At 44.6% G+C, this 21,008-nt stretch overlaps 1 long non-coding RNA gene across 4 annotated transcripts in view; it reads left to right on the top strand.

Annotated features, from left to right (window-relative positions):
* The window catches only part of LOC122465054, a 49,110-nt gene extending 37,697 nt beyond the window's left edge, over positions 1 to 11,413 (top strand). The window contains exons 3-4 of one of the 4 annotated variants that reach the window (XR_006289603.1): positions 9,316 to 9,380; positions 9,480 to 11,413. This is a non-coding gene — a long non-coding RNA (uncharacterized LOC122465054). Of the gene's footprint in view, positions 1 to 5,496; positions 5,542 to 9,315; positions 9,381 to 9,479 lie in introns of all 4 variants that reach the window. The other 3 variants (XR_006289602.1, XR_006289604.1, XR_006289601.1) reach the window with 3 other exon arrangements.
* The last annotated feature ends 9,595 nt before the right edge of the window (positions 11,414 to 21,008 follow it).

Here is a 21,008-nt window from a genome sequence, read left to right as displayed (position 1 = left end):
TTAAAAAGGAATACATTTGCAGCCAATGAGTAATTAACCTTTGGTTCTAAGAGCCACATGATATTATTCAGGCAAAGAGCTCAGTAGGATTTGAAAAAGGATTACATTTTATATGTGTAATAAAAATATCATCAGTTACACTGGCTCAGATAGTAATTTATAAGGGTTGGCAACCTTATGTTTCAGGACATATGCCAGCCACTGACTGGCTCAGGATAGGAAGAAAATTCTCCCATAGATGTGGTATTGCATAGTTTATCCTTTATGGAGATTCTTCGCCTTCATCTAAAGCAGTTGGTGCTGGCCATAATCAGAGACAGGGTACTGGACTAGATTGCCATACCAGATCAGATAAATTGTCAATTTCTGTGTTCTTATAAAACATATGGTACCCATTTCCTCCAAAAGCTATTGCTTTTGGAGGAAAGAAAAGAAATGTGCTAACAGGCATGCATTCAATAGTTACAGACAGACAAAATCCATGGATGACAGAGCAATAACATATGAGATTATGAACATTAACCAGTGAGCGAAATCCCCAAGAGATTTCATGCATCCGATGAAGTGAGCTGTAGCTCACGAAAGCTTATGCTCAAATTTGTTAGTCTCTAAGGTGCCACAAGTACTCCTTTTCTTTTTTCAAGAGAACCCTGTAAATCATTAGATGTTAGCACAAAATCCTGCCTTTAGGAGTATGTATCGCGCTGAGAGGAGGATCTCCAAGCCTTCCTGGCAGTACAGGGGAGGGAAGCCATGGCTATGAATGCTGTATAATACCTTACTGTTGCTCCAGGAGGAAGTAGCATAAAGTTCTTCTGGCACCTGCTGCTGTGTAGGTGGGCTGGGGCCTCCAGCCCATGCAAGTTCACTATGGCTCTTTTGGACTATAGAACATCCATAGACATGTTAGCTGGGTTCACAACAGTCCAGACCCTTGTATCTGTGTAAGCCCTCAGAAGTGAAGGAGCTTTTGTGTCCCTTTTCCTACCTGGCGCTCCTACATGAGATAGGCCAGGATTTCATCTTTAGTAGATCAAATTCTGTCTCTTGTTACATTCATGGAAGTCCACTGACTGCAGTGAGTTAACATGCGTTTAACGGAGGCATAATTTGTATATAGGAATATAACATGCTCATCATGAGCATGATTTTTGGCTTTGGTAAATTTTGTATTTTCCTATCTGCCCTATTAGTTAGTAAATATTTCTTTGCACAAAGGCCAACAAAGACTTCTTTTATTATAATCAAATATAAAATACCAGACTCTCTTGTTCTAATGGTGAACATCTAAAAACAGAGGAACCCCAAATTAGTTGTGAATTTTGAACAAAGGTAATTTGACTGACTCAGAGGTGACAGTGCAACCGAGTTCTCAGGACTCTGAGCTTTAACCACAAGACTATCCTTTTTCCCCTGACGAGTCTGACTTTGTCCCTCCTCAGAAATTGAATATCTGCCTAGATGGACAGTTGATATAGCAGTTCCTGGGGTTATAAGAATAACAGAGTATTTTGGAGAGAAAAAGGAAATATGAATAGTCCATATTCCACCTGAAGAGACCGTTTGAATTACGATAAGAAAACACATTGTAATTAAACAGGCAATAGATTAGATCAGCAGGTCTCATTGATGACCCTCTGAGCCCTTGCTGATGGTCTGTAGAGAGCAGGTTGGTCACACAATTCTAGCTCTCCTCCTTGTTTCAACCTGCTTGATTACATTAAAAGAAGCTAAAAATACACCAAATTCTTCCCCAGTGTTCCTTTTCTAAGTAAGCAATTGCTGTCACATAACACCAGGATATTGTGGGATTAGAAACAGAATGGGATATAGTCTGCGTTCACAGAAAGAAGGTGAGCTGGCCAATGAGAGAATCTGTGTTAGGGTGTAGTCCTCTCATTGAGGGGAGGGGGAGAGAAATGAGAATACCTGGGTTAGATGCAAAAATCAGGAAAGAATTATATAAACCATCATCAGCTTCCATAGTCTGTACATTCTATTACTCAGTTTGCCATTATTGACAGAGCAAATGTCAACACGTTGATTTTATTTCTCAGACTCCGTTCTAACAATTCCTGGTGGTGAAAGAAGTAATAATAATCTAGTCAGGCTTGTTCTATTCATTGTCATCTTAAAATCAACAGTGGGAATACCTCTGAATAAATGTGCGCCAGTAGTCAAAAGCCTCATTGAAACTGAATTTGCTACCATGGGACTTTAGACAGGGGCAAACTTAGCAGCAAAAAGTTTTCAGCTGAAGTGCTTTGAGAATATGGAAAATATTTACAATTACAAACTATTCTTTGTGATAAAACAGCCTAACAGAGACTGTTGCTGAAGTTTCCTGTGGCCTTTCCCTATATTCAGGTTATTTGATCTGTAGCTTCGTTGCGTCACCATATAGCAGTTTTGGTACTGCATTTGTGAGTTTGAGCATTGAGTGTTCAGTTGTTTGGCATCTCTGTATCTAAGTGCCACCAGCTGAGAGTTCTGCGTGCTCATGAGTCCTGCATGTATTCTTGACTCGGCACAAATGTGGAATGCTGAAGAGGGATGAACGTAGCCCTGGTGACTGGCTGCCTGGTGAAGAAGATGTCGCATAGAACTGTATGTTGAAGTATCCTGTTTGTTTAGTGTGTGAAGAGGGAGAGCAATTAAGGAGACTCGTTTGTATCAAAAAACAAGGTTCGATCAAAATGAGTTGACTCACTATACACAAGTTAGGATCATAAAGATTAGGCTTGGAAGAGACCTCAGGAGGTCATCTGTCCAACCCCTGCTCAAAGCAGGACCAACCCCAACTAAATCATCCCAGCCATGGCGTTGTCAAACCGGGCCTTAAAAACCTCTAAGAATGGAGATTCCACCACCTCCCTAGGTAATCCATTCCACTGCTTCGCCACCCTCCTAGAGAAATAGTTTTTCCTAATATCCAACCTTGACCTCTCCCCGCAACTTGAGACCATTGCTCCTTGTTCTGTCATCAGCCACCACTGAGAACAGCCTAGCTCCATCCTCTTTGGAACCCCCTTTCAGATAGTTGTATCCCCCCTCACTCTTCTCTTCTGCATACTAAAAAAGCCCAGTTCCCTCAGCCTATCCTCATAAGTTTCCTAATCATTTTCGTTGCCCTCTGCAGAACTCTCTCCAATTTTTCCACATCCTTCTTGTAGTGGGGGGCCCAAAACTGGATGCAGTACTCCAGATGTGGCCTCACCAGTGCTAAATAGAGGGGAATAATCACTTTCCTCGATCTGCTGGCAATGCTTCTACTAATGCAGCCCAATATGCTATTAGCCTTCTTGGCAACAAGGGCACACTGTTGACTCTCATCCAGCTTCTCATCCACTGTAATCCCCAGGTCCTTTTCTGCAGAACTGCCACTTAGCCCGTCGGTCCCCAGCCTGTAATAGTGCATGGGATTCTTCCGTCCTAAGTGCAGGACTCTGCACTTGTCTTTGTTGAACGTAATCAGATTTCTTTTGGCCCAATTCTCCAATTTGTCTAGGTCAATCTGGACCCTATCCCTACCCTACAGGGCATCTACCTCTCCCCCCAGCTTAATATCATCTGCGAACTTGCTGAGGGTGCAATCTATCCCATCATCCAGATCTATAATGAAGATGTTGAACAAAATTGGCCCCAGGGCAGACCCCGGGGCACTCCACTTCATACTGGCTGCCAACTAGACATCGAGCTGTTGATCACTATCCATTGAGCCTGACAATCTAGATGGCTTTCTATCCATCTTGTAGTCCATTCATCCAATCCATACTTTAATTTGCTGGCAAGAATACTGTGGGAGACCGAATCAAGATCAATCATGTCCACTGCTTTCCTCATATCCACAGAGCCAGTTATCTCCTCATAGAAGGCAATCAGGTTGGTCAGGCATGACTTGCCCTTGGTGAATCCATGTTGAATGTTCCTGATCACCTTCCTCTCCTCCACGTGCTTCAAAATGGATTCTTTGAGGACCTGCACCATGATTTTTCCAGGGACAGAGGTGAGGCTGACCTGTGTGTGTAGTTCTCTGGATTCTTCTTTTTCCCTTTTTTAAAGATGGGCACTATATTTGCCTTTTTCCAATGGTCTGGGACCTCCCCTGATTGCCATGAGTTTTCAAGATAATGGCCAATGGCTCTGCAATCACATCAGCCAACTGCCTCAGCACCTCAGATGCATTGCATCCAGCCCCATGGACTTGTGCATGTCCAGCTTTTCTAAAAAGTCCTTAACATGTTCTTTCACCACTGAGGGCTGCTCACCTCCTCCCCATACAGTGCTGCCCAGTGCAGCAATCTGGGAGCTGATCTTGTCTGTGAAGGCCAAGGCGCAAAAAATAGCATTGAGTACTTCAGCTTTTTCCTCATCATCTGTCACTAGGTTGCCTCCCCCATTCAGTAAGGGTCCCACACTTTCCCTGACCACCACCTTGTTGCTAACATACCTGTAGAAACCCTTCTGTTACCCTTCACACCTCTTGCTAGCTGCAACTCCAGTTGTGCTTTGGTCTTCCTGATTATACCCTGCATGCTTGAGCAATATCTTTATACTTCTCCCGAGTTATCTGTCCAAGTTTCCACTTCTTGTAAGCTTCCTTTTTGTGCAGCTAATTCCTGTATACCAGCAGTTACCCTATGCTAAGAGCCCAATTTTTGTTTGTGAGCTGTAGCCCCTGTCTTGGGGCAGGAGACCAGTTTTATAAGCCTCCCTTTTGGCTTCAGTCAGCCAGTCCCTCCTCTACTTTTCTATTAGTTTTCCACATAAATTTTGTTCCCGTTTTCTGTTTACCCAATAAAACAGTAATTCTTCCCTCCTTAGCTTGCTTTGGCCATCAGAAGGCAAGGGGATAGCACCACTACACGAACGTAAGGAGGCCAGCCCAGAAGAAGAAAAGGAAAAGGTATAGAAAAACAAGCAAGTTAGTACTGGTGGTTTCTTCTTCCTCTCCATGGGAAGATGCAGTACTGTGTCACTGCCACGTGTGGTGCTATGCGAGGCTGTAAAAATGCTGTACTCCTCAGCTCATTCACACAGGGAAAAATGGCGTCTCCCAGCCCGAAGTGAAAATTGCTGGCCTTTTCTTTGCCCCTGGCTCTAGAACTTTGGAGGTGATGCCACCTTTAGAGGAACTATTGCTTAATACAAGAATATTAGTGATCACTTTAATGCAGTGAGTTTAATGCAGGAGCATTGGGAGAACCGATCTGTAGTTGATTTCTCCATCCCTGTGTCTTCCTTAGGTCTCCAAATTAGACTTCTCTTAGGAATAGGTTTCCTTCTGAGTTAACCTCTTCAGTATGCCCCTCTCAAGCCTGTAATATTATTGGGAGCAAATAGACAGCCTTACAAGTTCTGTTTAATTAAGTGTGTGGATAATTAGGTTTTGGAGAAACACTTATTGTTAATTGTGGTGCAATTCTTTTAAGCTGTTAGTAAAAATGGTTACCCAGCTAAGCTTCCATCTGACTAAAACTAATTTCTTCTTTGCAGAAGGTATCTACTGGTATCTACATCAGCAAACAAAAAAATTACTTGGTGAGAGAGCCTTTTTATTTCTTCAGGGGCAGTTTGCTCTGTTACATCAGGTAACCTGGTTTTTGAAGCTCTCACTAGGTGCCCATCCATGATGGATAGAGAATCCTCTGCAAGGGGATGTCTGATTACATTAATGTTTTATGTAGTAAAATCAAAGGCAGAAGGGTGGAGTTTGAGGGATGTTAAAAATTTCTATGTCTCCAGTCCACCTAACATTTTTGAATGTACCTGCAATTTGTCTGAATGTGGGTTTATCTCGCATCAGAAAATAATTTCACATAAAACATCAGTGGAAGTAAATTGTTTATAAGCAGAGAGGTAGAAAACCGTGTCCAAAATTTTCAAACTTGGGAGTCTGAAGTTAGGCTCCTAAATCTATATTTAGGCCCTTGAATAAAGTGGTCTGATTTTTCAAAAGTGCTAAGCTCCTGCTGCGTTTGGTGGGATTAGCGGATGATCGGCACTTTTGAAACTCAGATCACTTTTATGTAGGTGGCTAAATATGGAATTGGGAAGCTATCCTTAGGCATCGTAGTTTGAAAATGTTGGCCAGAGATACCCAGGACATGGGAGTGCCATTTAAAAATAACTGTCTTAGCTTCCTCAAAACAGCTAAGGATGCCAAAAGAAAGTTCTTTATAATTCACAGTTAGCAGGTCCAGCTCAGGCCCTAACAGCTGTGTTGCCCAAACAATCAAGGACAGAGGGATAAAACCTTAAAACAAGACATATTTGGCCAACACAAAGAAGTTAAGTACCAATGCTGTCTCCAAGGAGGTATACAGTAAGGATGATTTTTGAAGCTTTGGATAAGTTGGGATGCAGAACTGAACTAAGGTCTTTGCTGATATCTTCACAAATCCATGGTAGGATCTTATCTGACATTTTCTGTTTCTTCAAATCTCACAGCCCTGGGGCTTTTCTAGCATGTCAGTCATGCAATGCAGGCTGGAGCATCTTTCACATATAGAAGCTAATAAGGATATAGGATATGAAGACACCAGCTTAGACCCAGCAGAGACTGCAAGTCTGCTGAAAGACTCCTCAGGTTAGATTTGAAATGTCAGCATAGGCAGAGAGCACTTGGCAGCAAGGTGGATTGCATGAAGAAAGAAATTAGAAGAAAGAATTGCATGAAGTTCTGTTGTCCAAGGTCCACAAGCCTGGAATATGCACAATGTATGCATCTCTGAGGCTGGGAGCAAGAGTGGATGGGCCAATCTAGTGTTCCTCTCTACCCTTATGTGGAGCTCTGTGGAGTCTGGAGCCGGAAGGATGGTGTTAGAGGCATCTATGTAGGAGAGAGGAGGGTCTTCTCTGCAAGTCCCCTAACAAAAAGGACCATTTTTTTTCTATTTAATTTTGTTTAGGCTCTTACACCATGTGCGCCTTTCCCCCTAACATACTTCCCCCTGGATTGCAACAGGAAGATCCCAAGCCAAGTTGTGGCCCCTATTTCCTACAGACATGCAAAAAGGACTTGAGCAAAACTCTTCATTTCTTGCCTTCTCTCTGGCCCAATGTCGATGCACTGTGGATAAGTAATGAGTCAATCATAGGGCCAAAGCTGGAAAGAGCATGACTGTACGCCAATGATTCTGTAGCTTGCTTGCTTAGAGCATTCATATGGGAGGCCCAGGATCCGGTCAACCTGGGGAACTCATTGCCAGGGGATGTTGTGAAGGCCAAAAGTATAACTGGATGTCCCTAAACCACTGGATGCCAGAAACTGAGATTGGATGGTGGGGAATGGATCATTTGATAAATTGCCCTGTTCTGTTCATTCCCTCTGAACCGCCTGGCACTGGCCACAGTCAGAAAACAGGATACTGGGCTAGATGAACCATTGGTCTGACCCAGTATGGCCACTCTTTTATGTTCCCCTGCTCCAATGAATTTTTAAATTATTTATCCACAGTGGAGCACTTTCAACAGGAGAGACCAAGGGAGCCCACCCCAGACAATCCCATAGCTCAGTGAGTAGGGCACGTACCTAGGCAGTTTCAATTCCCTGTTCAAGTCTCATCTCCACCTGAGAAGGGATTCAAACTGGGGGTTCCCACATACCAGGTGGGTACCTTAGCCACTTGGCGAAAGATTACAAACGAATAGCTCTTCCCTGCCTGGCCATTCTGTGTAAACTCATCTATAGGGGCCCAACCTAATAGGTGAGGACTGAGCATGTTTACTGGATCAGCCCCCACAGACAAGTTAGACAGAGGAACACCTAACTTCTGGTTTGTGCAAGAACTCAGGGGCTTAGGTGTCCAGACACAAGGCGTCGTCTGCAGTGCACATGCTCAGAGGCAGAAACATAGGACTTTAGGGATCTGCAAAAATGAAGGCACCAAGTGAGTTTAGGCACCTATAGCGTTCAGGTATAGCTAAACAAGGGGTTACGTGAATCCCAGTGGGGCCTGATTCCCAGATTTAAGTGTCTAAAGTGTCAGTCAGGCACCTAAGCGCTTCTGTAAATCCAGTCCTTAGTCTCTCTGTGCCTCAGTTCCCCATCTGTAAAATGGGGAAAATAGCACCTATCTAGCCTCACAACACCCCTGTAACATATCTGAGGTTAAAGAATTGATATCCTCAGATCCTTTGATACTGGAGCCATGTACATACCTAAGATAGACAGTGAAAAACTCCCTCCCCTCCACTGCTGTTTTTCTTGGCCAATGGACTATGGAAGCATCACAGAATTAAGAGCGTCATGGTCAGGGAATTACATGACAGGCCTCAATTTACAGGCAGCTGAAGGATTTCCGTTCTATGTAAGATTATTTAACGGAGAGGGAAAGAATGAGTGCAGAAGAGAGTGGTAATTCTCCTTGTTAAATGTTTACCATTCAATTTCTGGCTGCATGTTAACAGGATTTGTGAGAATAACCATGATGAGAATTCACCTTCCAGGCTTAAGGTTGGGAGAGACCAAATGTTTACTAAACATGCCATGAGAAGGCTTTCTTGTCGTGTGCCACAGCTGGTAGCCTTTTGAGAGGTCGTCTCCCTGCGTTTGAAGTGAATAATGGATAGTCATATATTTTAGGGTTTGGGTGGAGGTTAGGTTAAGGAATTAAACAAGGAGTGGTGGCTAATGTAGAAACATATCCCACCCCAGTGTTTTAACAGGGCATTGCTAGGCCACAGCTACACTGAGAAAGGAGTTGTTTGAAAACCATGTTAAAAACATGTATTATGTGTTCAGAGCCATCTGGGGGATTTAGACACATAAGATGAAACCTTGACACAGTTGAAGTGAATGGCAAGACGCCCACTGACTTCGCTCAGGGCATGATTTTACCCACAGTTGCCCCTGATTCCAGTTGTGATTTTCAAAGGGAACCTAATGGAGTGAGGTGCCCAACTCCCATTAACAGTCACTAGGAGTCAGGCATCTAACTCCCTTAGGCTTCTTTGGAACTCTGAACCTTTAATGGGAGTTAAGCATCTAAATCTCTTAGGTGGCTTGGAAAGTCTTGCCCAAGGATCCTGCAGACTCATGTTCACACATTTGACCAGTGAGTGGACAGAGCCGAGGCTGTTAGGAGCCCAGGTTTCCAAGCAAGCTCTATTCTCAGTATAGATAGGGCCTTACTCTGTGCAATGTACTCTGCTGTACTCGTCAATCAGAAGTCTCCTCTACTCCCTGACAGCAGGTGGTTGGGGAAGGGCTATTTCTTTGTCTGTGCCCTATTGCCATGTCTGCCAGCACCAAGGGCGTCAGTTCAGATGCATTATTTATGGTTAATTCTGGCTTATTACCCAACATTCCAGCATGTGGACCCCACAGTATCTCATAAGGAGGTTTCTGCAATGATGGATAGCCTGAGAAAGGCCAGGTAAAGGGCATTATTATAACAGTACATAAATGTTTTTTTTTTCATTTAACATTAAAACACCTGATTTCCTTTAACATTGTAAACATGTGATTTTATTAGGTACTAGAGAGCTGATGGATTTAAAGCCATTTTCGGAGAACAAGTGACAGACTTGTCAGCTTTTCTGTATGTCAGACAGCAGCAAGAAGAGGAATCTTTATCACGAAAACCTCCTGAGTGAAAGAGATGGAAGGGAGGTGGCCTCCACTCTGAAGATTTCCATGGATGTGTATGGAGCCACCCAAGACTTTTCAATACTCTGTCTTAGTGGAAAACAATTTAAAAGTGGAGGGAACATAGGATACAATCTTCCTGAAACAGAGTTGGCAAAGGAGCTGTGTTTTGTAGCTAATAAATTCAGCTTTCAGGAAGAAATTCTTATAGGGTTCATTTACCAGTTTTTAAGAAAGGAAAATGAATGCATTAATTATATACATTTTTACCATCTGCTCAATGAGGTAATTTCGGCCAGGCCTTGGCAACCTCTTCCTGGACATAAACTTTAAAAACAAGCTTTTTCAACCATAAAATTACTGCCCTGGAAAAGGACAGATAAATGTCTAAGCAAGCGCCTCATTACTGTCAAAGCTGTGATTTGTTGTTTCATTATAATGTGTTTTCCTTGTTATTAGTGTTAAGGTTGAGTCAGCCTTTCCATTATAAATACACTCCTAATTTTAGGGTGACATGGCTCAGCTGTTAAAAAAATTAAAAAAAACTTGATCTGGGCTGAAATGAGGAATTGTGTTCTCAAGCTAAATGCAAGGATCAAAACAAGAGATCGGATTTTTAGAAACATTTTAAGGCACTTCTGGGATTGACAAATGCCTGGCTTTTTCAAGAGCTCATATCTGCCATTTTATTGTTGAGCAGCACGGTCACCCACTGAAAACAATAGGGCTATGTTCAGAATAAGGTGGGCTTAATTAACTGCACGCTTGCTCAGTAAAACAAGACGGGTGCAAAGAGCTTCCCCTGGGTGTGGTACCCACATTGTAAAAACCTGCACCAAGCTCCTAATCCCCCTCTTAATGCAAGTAGTTGGGCATGGGTAGGGTGGGTGGAACCTTGGCTCTGTTCCCCCCTCACCTGCCACATGCTATCAAGTGTAGCTCTGCCAGCGTGGTGGGGGAAGTAATCTGCACCAAGAATGAGGTTGGGGCAGGTTGCTTCTTCCCTGGAGCAGGGGGAAACTGGGAGGCTGGAATCTGGTTCCCTGTCTGCTCCTAGGGCCGTGCAACAGTACGCTTTCCCTTACTTGGCCTTCAGGCACTACTGCAATATAAATGTTAAATAATAAGGAATGAGTAATGATACTTGGGGCTTGTGACAAAGCCACAGTTCAGCTCAAAGTGTGAAGATGCAGAGTTTATCCCTCCTCACTGAATTACTTTAGAGCCATTGTCCCTCAAAGTGATCTGCTTTATGTGCTGAACATTTGACATATTAGGGACCTGCAGCGGCTGTTGAAAATGGGATCATTTTTGACAGATTGGTGGCTTGCAAACTCTGAGTAAAACTTACCAGCTCCTGCATTTCAGTTGTGGACTATTTTTTGTTCATCTTTTTTCTTTCAAATGAGTGCACAGTAAGGCTCAGTTGCCCCTGAGGTTTCATGTTAATTACCAACTAGCACTGGCTCAAGAAGAAGTGTAACATACATTCCAATGGTCAGCTGTAATGTAAACACAAATAAAAATAAATGTTTTAAAACTGCAGGCATTACTAAAGGTAGCATCTGAATGTGGCCCAGCGGGATAGGAGCAGGGATGATCTAGTAACACTCTAAGAATATCTGAAGGTGACAGACAAAATGTGGGGAAGTATGGGAGGATACCAATCTCAGTACAAGATGAGTGAGACATGTGTGTGTTTTTTTTAACATGTATATCTTGTTGACTTATTATAAAATGCACCATCAGCAAAAGGTCTTGGAACAAATTTTTGAAAGAGAAAGTAGTTAAAGACATAGAGGCTAACAGTAGTTGGGATAAAATACAACATGGTTTTACAAAAGGCAGATCATGCCCCAGACCGACCTGATCTCCTTCTTTGACAAGATAACGATTTTTTTTAGACAAAGGAAATGCAGTAGATCTAATCTACCTGGATTTCAGTAAGGCATTTGATATAGTTCCACATGGGAAATTAATAGTTAAATTGAAAAAGATGAGGATTAATATGAGAATTGAAAGGTAGATAAGAAACTGGTTAAAGGGAAGACTACAATGGGTCATACTGAAAGGTGAATTGTCCGGCTGGAGGGAGGTTACTAGTACAGTTCTTCAGGGCTCTGTCTTGGGACCAGTCTTATTTAATATTTTTATTACTGACCTTGGCACAAAAAGTGGAGAGTGCTAATAAAATTTGTGGATGATACAAAGTTGGGAGGTATTGGCAATATGGAGGAGGATCAGAATATCATAAAAGAAGATCTGGATAACCTTGTAAACTAGAGTAATAGAAATGGGATGGAATTTAATAGTTCAAACAGCAAGGTCATGCATTTAGGGACTAACAACAAGAATTTTTGCTATAAGCTGTGGATATATCAGTTGGAAGTGACAGAGGAGGAGAAAAAACTTGGGTATATTGGTTGATCACAGGATGACTATGAGCTGCCAAGTGGATGTAGCTGTGAAAAAGGCTAATGCAGTCCTAGGATGCATCAGGCAAGGTATTTCCAGTAGAGACAGGGAAGTGTTAGTACTGTTATACAAGGCACTGGTGAGACCTCATCGGGAATACTGTTTGCACTTCTGGTCTCCCATGTTTGAGAGATGAATGCCAAGTGGAAGAGGTATAGAGAAGGGGTACTAGGATGATCTGAGGATAGGAAAACCTACCTTATGTGAGGAGACTCAAAGAGCTTGGCTTGTTTAGCCTATCCAAAGGAAGGCTGAGGGGAGATATGATTGCTCTCTATAAATACATCAGGGGAATAAATACTAGGGAGGGAGAGGAGTTAAGCACCAATGTGGATACAAGAACAAATGGATATAAACTGTACATCAACGAGTTTAGGCTTGAAATAAGGTGCAGGTTTCTAACCATCAGAGGAGTGAAGTTCTGGAACAGCCTTCCAAGGGGAGCAGTGGGGGCAAAAAACCTAACTGGCTTCAAGACTGAGCTTGATAAGTTTATGGAGGGGATGGTCTGATGAGACTGCTTACAATGGCTAGTAGCAAATATCTCCAATGGCCAGTGATGAGACACTAAATGGGGACGATTCTGAGTTACTACAGAGACTTCTTTCCCAGGTGTCTGGCTGGTGAGTCTTGCCCATATGCTCAGGGTCTAAATGATTACCATATTGGGAAGGAATTTCCCCCCAGGTTAGATTGGCAGAGACACTGGGGGGTTTCGCCTTCCTCTGCAGGACGGATCACTTGCAGATTTAAACTAGTGTAAATGGTGGATTCTTTGTAATTTGAAGTATTTAAATCATGATTTGAGAACTTCAGTAACTCAGCCAGAGGTTAGGGGGTCTATTGTAGGAGTGGGCAAATGAAGTTCTGTGACCTGCGATGTGCAGGAGGTCAGGCTAGATGATCATGATGGTCCTTCTGGCCTTAAAGTCTGTGAGTGTAATAGCACCATTTTCAGCAGTTTTAAGAAAGAGGCTAGAAATTGACATGAACAGGGAGACTGAACTACCTCCTTGCCCCGAGAAATGATCCCTGCAGACTGGAATTGAGGACCTTCACAATTCTGAGTACCTCAATCAGATGCTCCGAACTCTGCTCTTCTGGTGGCAAGATTATCCTAGTCTTTGCAATCTCTCTTTACACCTGTCTCTCTTTCAATCTCTTGTTACCAGTGCAAGGCATATAGAACATAGTGATCTAGAGGTGGCCATATCATTTCTTGATTATACAACATTTCTGTTTGCCTCTTGCATTCAGTCCAGTCTTTAACTGAACACTAGGCAGATACTTTCCTTGAGCTGTTTTACAGTACCATGACTCCCAGTCCTTTCTTCAGAGTATCCCACACATTCATCCCGCAGCAATGTATCTGAAAAATGTCAGATTCCTTTGGTTAATGTGCATTGCTTCTCCTGGCCTCAGATTAGGACCCCCCCTCCCCAAGGCTCAGTATTGCTCTCTTTATTCAGCTTAGCTGGGATCATTCTCTTCTCTCCAGACTTGTTGCTGTACCTCATGTATGTGTGTACCACTTCCCCATTGCTCTATTGCTCCTCCAGTACAAACTGCTTCTCCCTGTAGCACTGGCTTGTCTATCTGTAGCATCAACTTGTGGAATGCACTGTTCATTTTATTTTTGATATTCTGGGGAAATGCCCTCTCCCCTCCCCCCCCACACTTACTTTCAGGTCCATGCAGGAACAGGCTGTCTAATCTGAGGATGTAGCCGGTCCAGACCCTTGAGAAACAGACCAACCATGAGGTTGGGGAAAACGGAGTGTCCCGAGACTCCTGGGTGGAAAGCTAAGAGAGCCTCTAGGTGTACCTTTATGGATGCCACTGCCAGGCCTTGCTGTTTAAGGTGTAGAAGGTACTCCAGAATAAGAGTAACATAGCCTGAAGTGGGGGCTTATGACGCTGGACACACCAACAGGTGAACCTCTTCCACTTCACTGCATCTGTGGACCTCATGGAGGGCTTTCTGCTGCCAAGTAAGATTTCCCTCACCTGCTCCGAGCACAGTTGTTCCATGGGGTTCAGCCATGAAGCTCCCAGGCCATGAGTTGGAGGGACCGGAGGTCTGGGTAATGAAGACCACCTTGGTCCTGAGTGATCACGATTCCATAACTCCGACCCCACCGCCTAGATAAGGCTTGGGAGTCACCTAATTGGAATCGATATGATCACGTTGGTGAGGAGTGGCGACATGATCAGCATGTCGATTGACAGATTCAGGAATGTGGTGTACCAGTGTTGTCGAGGCCATGCTGGCGCCACCATAATTATCTCCACACCCATCCCTGTGAACCTTGAGTAGGACCTTGTGCACAAGAGGGATCAGGGGAAAAGTATAGAGCAGACAGCCTCCCTAGGGTAGCAGGAATGCGTCTGCGATTGAGCCCAGGCTGCTCTTCTGGAAGGAGCAAAACACAGGGCACTTCCTGTTGCTCCAGGTGGCAAACAGGTCAACCCGGGGAAACCCCCACCTCTGAAAGAAGGAGTAAATGACATCAGGCTAGATGGACCACTTGTGGCTGTGGAAGAACCTGCTGAGGTGGTCCACCAGTATGTTCTGGACTCCTGGCAGATATGATGCTTCTAGGTGAATGGAGTGGGCTATACAGAATTCCTAGAATCTGAGCCTTCTGACAGAAGGATGAGGAATGGGTTCCACCCTGCTTGTTGATAGACAACACCACTGCAATGTTTTACATCATGACTGCCATGTGCTGGCCTTGCAGTTGAGTCTGAAAGGCCTGGCATGCGAATCGCGCAGCTCTCAGCTCCTTGGTATTGATATGGAGAGAGAGAGCTCGCCCTGTGACCAGAGGCTCTGTGTTTGGAGATCTCCCAGATGTGCACTGCAACCTAGAGCTGATGCGTCCATAACTAGAGACAAGGAAAGCTGAGGGCTGTTGAAGGGGACTTCTTTGCAGACTATTTGAGCATCGAGCCACTACTGGAGTGACTCTAGCACCTGCTGTGGCACCATGACCACTAGTCCCAGGCTGTCCCGCCCCAGGCAGTATGTTGAAGTGAGCCACGTCTGCAGAGGCCTGAGCCTCAGCCTGGCATGCCGGACCACATGTGTGCAGGCCACCATGTGATTGAGGAGACTCAGACAACTCCTCGCTGTAGTGGTCGGGTACTTTCTCAGGCCTCGAATGATGCTTGTCATGGCTTAGAATCGGGACTCTGACAGACTTGCTCTTGTAGACTGCCCCAATAAACTCTATCCTCTGGGTCAGTGACAAGGTTGACTTGTTCATGTTGAGAAGGAGACCCAGTCTCTCAAATGTGGATCTGACCAGACTTGCCATTCCACCTGCTCTCTGGTGTGCCCCCTGAGCAGCCAGTTGTTGAGGTAAGGTCCGTCCTTCGGAGGAAGGCTGCTATCACCGACATCCACTTGGTGAACACTCGTGGGGCTATCAGCAGGCCAAAGGGGAGGATCATGAACTGATGATGTTTTTCGTCAATCACGAACCTTAAAAAGCTTCTGTGTGCAGGCTGAATCGCTATATGAAAGTATGCATCTTTCATGTCAAGGGTGGCAAACCAGTCTCCCGGATCCGGAGAAGGAATATTTGTACTGTGGGAGACCATTCGGAACTTCAACTTTACCATGAACTTGTTGAGTCCTTGCAGGTCTAGAATGGGTCTGAGACCATCCCCCACCTGCTTGGCTTTGGGGATTAGGAAGTATCAGGAATTAGAATCCCCTGCTCCTGAGGAACTTCCTCCACCATTCCCATGGCAAGGAGCACCTGCACCTCCTGGATAAGGAGCTGCTCATGAGAAGGGTCCCTGAAGAGGGATGGGGAAGGGAGGTGGGAGGGAGGGTAGAAGCAGAATTGGAGAGAATATGCCACTTCTACCATGCGAAGAACCCAGCAGTCTGATGTTATTTGAGACCAGGCATGGTAGAAGTGGGGATGCAGTTAAAAAAACACAGGAAGGATCTGGCATTGAGACAGGTGCCCCGTCCTCAGATGCACCTTCAAAATGTCTGTTTTGAGCCCGACAAAAACTTACTCAGGCCCTGGCCCTGTCCGGATGGGGATGGGAAGGCTTACGCCTGCCATTCCTACACCTATGCCAGTAAAAATCCTGCCTTGGCCGAGGAGGATACGGGGGCTGTTGCGGAGGTTGGGGCTTAAAGGGCTTTTGTTGGGTTGCTGGGGTGTGCATACCCAAAGATTTCATTGTCGCCCTGGAGTCCTTGAGGCTATGCAGCCTGGAGTCCATCTGTTTGGTAAACAGACTCACCCAGTCAAAGGGTAGGTCCTGCATAATTTGTTGAACCTCGGGCGGGAGCCCCCAGGCCTGCAGCCATGAGCTACGCCTCATAGCTATCCCTGAGGACAAGGTGCACGCTGCCGAGGTCGCAGCATCCAGTGAGGCCTGTAAAGAGGTCCCTGCCACTGCCTTGCCCTCATAGACAATGGCCCCAAATTCCTCCCTGGACTCTGCTGTACCAGCTCCCTAAGCTTCAGCATTGAATTCCAGGAGTTGAAACTGTATCTGCTCAGGATTGCCTGCTGGTTGGCAATCATGAGTTGCAAGCCCCCGGTGGAGTATACTTTGCATCCGAATAAATCTTTGGACTTAGGTGCTGGGGCTTGCTATCCCTGCCTTTCCTTCTCATTCACTGCAACCACTACTAACCAGCAAGGCTCCGGGTTTGTGAACAGGTACTCATACCCTTTGGAGGGTACGAAGTACTTCCTCTCCACCCCTTAGCGGTGGGAGGGATGGAGGTTGGGGTCTGCCAAATGGTCCTTGCATTGGCTTGTATAGTTTTGATGAAGGGTAGAGTGACCCTGGATGGTTGTTCTGGTGCCAAGATAGCCACTATATGGTCCTCCGACTCTACCACATCCTTGGCCTGCAGGTTCATATTCCGTCCCACCCTGCATAGGAGTTCCTGTTGAGCGTGGCTATCTATAGGGGGCAGCCCTGAGGCAGAGGCACCCACCTCTGCCTTGTTCGTGGAGGATGACGAGGATGCTAGATGACGAGGACGTCTTCATCCTCGGGGACCTCCTGCCCTGCCTCTAGTTCCCTGCCAGCCATTCCAGCGTCTGGCTTAGGAACAGAGGTGGGTTCCAGAGGAGGTAGTGCAACCGCCAAATCCTGTACATCCCTCGGGGTGGGATGACCGGCTGCTGCCTCTGGCACCCTAGGTTCAGATGCCACCAAGCGTGAAGCCTTGGACTGTGCGCCCTGGGCCTGGTGGTATGCCCATGAGGTCCAAAATAGCCACTGCGCTGGTATATGCCACTGTGCAGGCGTGGCCCTGCACCTATGTCAGGTCTGTCCCACACCGACTTGTGCCGGGGCTGCTGTGAATATTTGGACCCCATCTCCAAGCTTGAGATGGGGCCTGAGACCGCAATGGCCATGGCGGTGCCATGAGGCTGGGGAGTGGTGCTGCAAGGCTGAGGAACAGTGCCGCAAGCTGGGGTCTGTGCGGATAGCCAGATCGGTGCTGATACGAACAGTACTGATATTGGGACCTACTGCGCAAAGGCGATTGGCGTTGTGAGCAGGAGTGCTGGTGGGATTTGGACTAGTGCCACGAGTCCAAGCAGCATCGCAAGTCCAAGCGGCACCTTGCTTCTGGAGGCTAAGTCAAGGGGTGGATCATCCCCAGTTTTCCTCGGGATGATGCCGCCCGTTGCAGTATTGGAGGTTTAGGATGAAGGGCTGGGGAACTCGGTGCTGTCATCGCAATGAGTTCTCTTGCAGACTCAAAGGTGTCCGGGGTGGAAGGCATGCAAGTCCCTAAAGAAGATTGTGGTTGGGGTGAAGGGTAAAGCCCCCAACCCAACAGCTGACTGAGTGACTAACTAGAACTACACTAGCTATGAACTAATCAACTATGCAATACAAACAGTATGAAGTAGAAGCTAGGGAAAACGTGGAGAGCTTGCGAAGCAAGATGCCACAGTGGTGGTAGGAAGGTACTGAGGGGGTGCCATGGAGGCATCACTCCAGAGGGCTCCACAGCTGACCCAACAGGGGCTGCTAAGGGAAAAACTTTCTGATGACTGTGCACGCATACACCTAATTGGAATGGATATGAGCAACACATCTCAAAGAAGTAATGTCCATTTTCAACATTTTTCAGGTTTTTTGTTGAAAAAGCAAATTTTGGGAGGTTTTCCAAAATCAAAATTTTTCTACATTTTTCAGTTTTTGGTTGCTAAAAACAACAACAAAAAATCCTTTGTTTGTTTAATGAAAACGAGAACTTTTCGTAGCAATTAAAAACCCTATTTGCTAAGGTAAAATTCCCCACTCTGAGCTAGATTGGAAAGTTGCTACTGTCTTGTCTTTGAAATTCCTTCTTAAGATATAACCCTATTGTGATACCTTCGTGAAATTGGCCAGCTAACGATGGCTCAGTTGAGGGGACCATTTGGAAACTGTTGATAAATAATTAACTTGACTGTGTTTCCCCTCCCCCCACCCCGTCCAATGTTAGTCATGTGGCTTAGACTGTGAACTCTTTGAGTATGTCTATATTTCACATTTGGGCTCAGGCTCAGCACCAGCTCTCAGACCCATTCCCCTTGTGGGGTTTCAGAGCCTGGGCTCCAGATCAAACCGGAACATCTACACTGCTATTTTCAGCCCCCTAGTCTGAGCCCTGCAAGCCCAAGTCAGGTGACTCAAGTTCCGAGACTCACTGCCTCCGGTCTTTTGCAGTGTAGACATCTTATCCCTGACTCAAAGGGCATCTTATTATATGTTCGGACAGCACTTACCAGGTTGTGCGATAGTAATACAATTGTTGCCAATATGTTACTATCTAATTAAATACACTGAAAAAGATAAATGTGTGTACGGTAAAATATAATCAGACTTGCTAAATGTATTTAGAAAACAAATGAGATTGGTAAAAGACCGCTGAAATCCAGAAGTCCAAATGTTAGTGGTACCATTAGTGGCATCTTGTGCAAACATGTACTTTATGCAAAAACATTAATAGGCAAGAGGCAAAAAAGACAGAATACCAGCAACTTTACACTAGTTTATTTCAGTGCCTCCTGGGCTCTTTGCCAAAATCCAGTTATCAACTCAGAGCACCATAGTTACACTAATGAAGTTCTGATTTTGATTTGAATCAATTATTTGGTCAGCGGGATGGAAATTGGAGAATCAGATTAACCCCTTAAATGTGAATGCCTCACATGGGGCCACATTGCAGGGGTGGGTCTATAACGCAGTTGCAATTGCTGGAATAGCAAGTAATAGGATTCTGTTGGTAATTTACAGTTAGATTTTCTTTTAATGGGAAGCAGCAGGCATTCCTGCTTGCATCATACATAGTAAGACTGGGGTATTTTTTGTTAGCAGCTCTGTGATAGAAGCTAAGAGATTCTCAACAGGAATTTGTTATGAAGGCCCACTGAAGCCCTGTCTATATGTAGAGCCCTGCAAATCTGCAGATATCTGCTTTATATCTACAGACCATGTTTGTGGATTGTGGCTCAGATGCAGATATCTATACTGGGAAACAGATCCAGTTTTCTGTAATGGGTCTACCAGGACTGCTCTTGAAAATGGTGTGCTAGGCTGTAGACCAAACAAAACACTTTTAGAGTGCATGATGTTTCCACCGGTTTTTGGGGGAAAGCCAACAGGTACGGAGGAGTATGCAGTTCAGACAGACGCATCCCTTGGAGGAGGATCTACTAATGGAGATTCTCTATGTCCTAGTAAGGAGGAGAGGATGGAAGATAAACTATAGGTAGAATCTGATGAGAAACAGTCAAATGAAAAAAAGTCTCATTCAATTACATCATGTAATAGGAGACTGCTGAAAAGTTTTTAAAGTGCTTATATACCAATGCTAGAAATCTAAATAAAATGGGTGGACTAGAATGCCTTGAATTAAATGAGGATATTGATATAATAGGGATTACAGAAATTTGGAATGAGGATAATCAATGGGACACAGTAATACCAGGGTACAAAATATATCGGAAGGACAGAACAGGTTGTGCTGGTGGGGGAGTGGCATTATATATGAAAGAAAGCGTAGAATCAAATGAAGTAAAACTCTTAAATGAACCAGACTGTACTATAAATCTCTATGAATAGTAATTCCATGCTCTAATAATAAGAATATAGCAGTAGGGATACATTACCGATCACCTGACCAGAATGGTGATAGTGACTGTGAAATGCTCAGGAAGATTAGAGAGGCTATTAAAATAAACTCAATCATGGGGGATTTCAACTATTCCATATTGACTGGGTACGTGTCACCTCAGGACGGGATGCAGAGATAAAGTTTCTTGACACCTTAAATGACTTCTTCTTGGAGCAGCCCATCCAGAAACCCACAAGAGGAGAGGCAATTCTTGATTTAGTCTTAAGTGTAGCACAGGATCAGGTCCAAGAGGTGAATATAGCTGGAACGCTTGGTAACCGTGACCATAATATAATTAAATTTAACATCCCTGTGGCGGGGAAGACACCACAGTGGCCCAATACTGTAGCATTTAATTTCTGAAAGGGGAACTACACAAAAATGAGGTTAGTTAAACAGAAATTGAAAGGTACCGTACCAAAAAGTGAAATCCCTGCAAATTGCATGGAAACTTTTTAAAGACCCCATAATAGAGGCTCAACTTAAATGTATACCCCAAGTTAAAAAACATAGTAAGAGAACCAAAGAAGTGTCACCGTGGCTAAATAACAAAGTAAGAGAAGCAGTGAGAGGCAAAAAGGCATACTTTAAAAAGTGGAAGTTAAATCCTAGCGAGGAAAATAGAAAGGAGCATAAACTCTGGCAAATGAAGTGTAAAAATATAATTAGGAAGGTCAAAAAAGAATTTGAAGAACAGCTAGCCAAAGATTCAAAAAGTAATAGCAAATTTTTTTCTAAGTACACCAGAAGCAAGAAGCCTCATAAACAACCAGTGGG

The sequence above is a fragment of the Chelonia mydas genome, chromosome 3, assembly GCF_015237465.2.
Source record: "Chelonia mydas isolate rCheMyd1 chromosome 3, rCheMyd1.pri.v2, whole genome shotgun sequence".
Classification (NCBI taxonomy): Eukaryota; Metazoa; Chordata; order Testudines; family Cheloniidae; genus Chelonia; species Chelonia mydas.
Note: the sequence above shows the minus strand (reverse complement) of the source record. Positions and strands in the feature narration are given on the sequence as shown.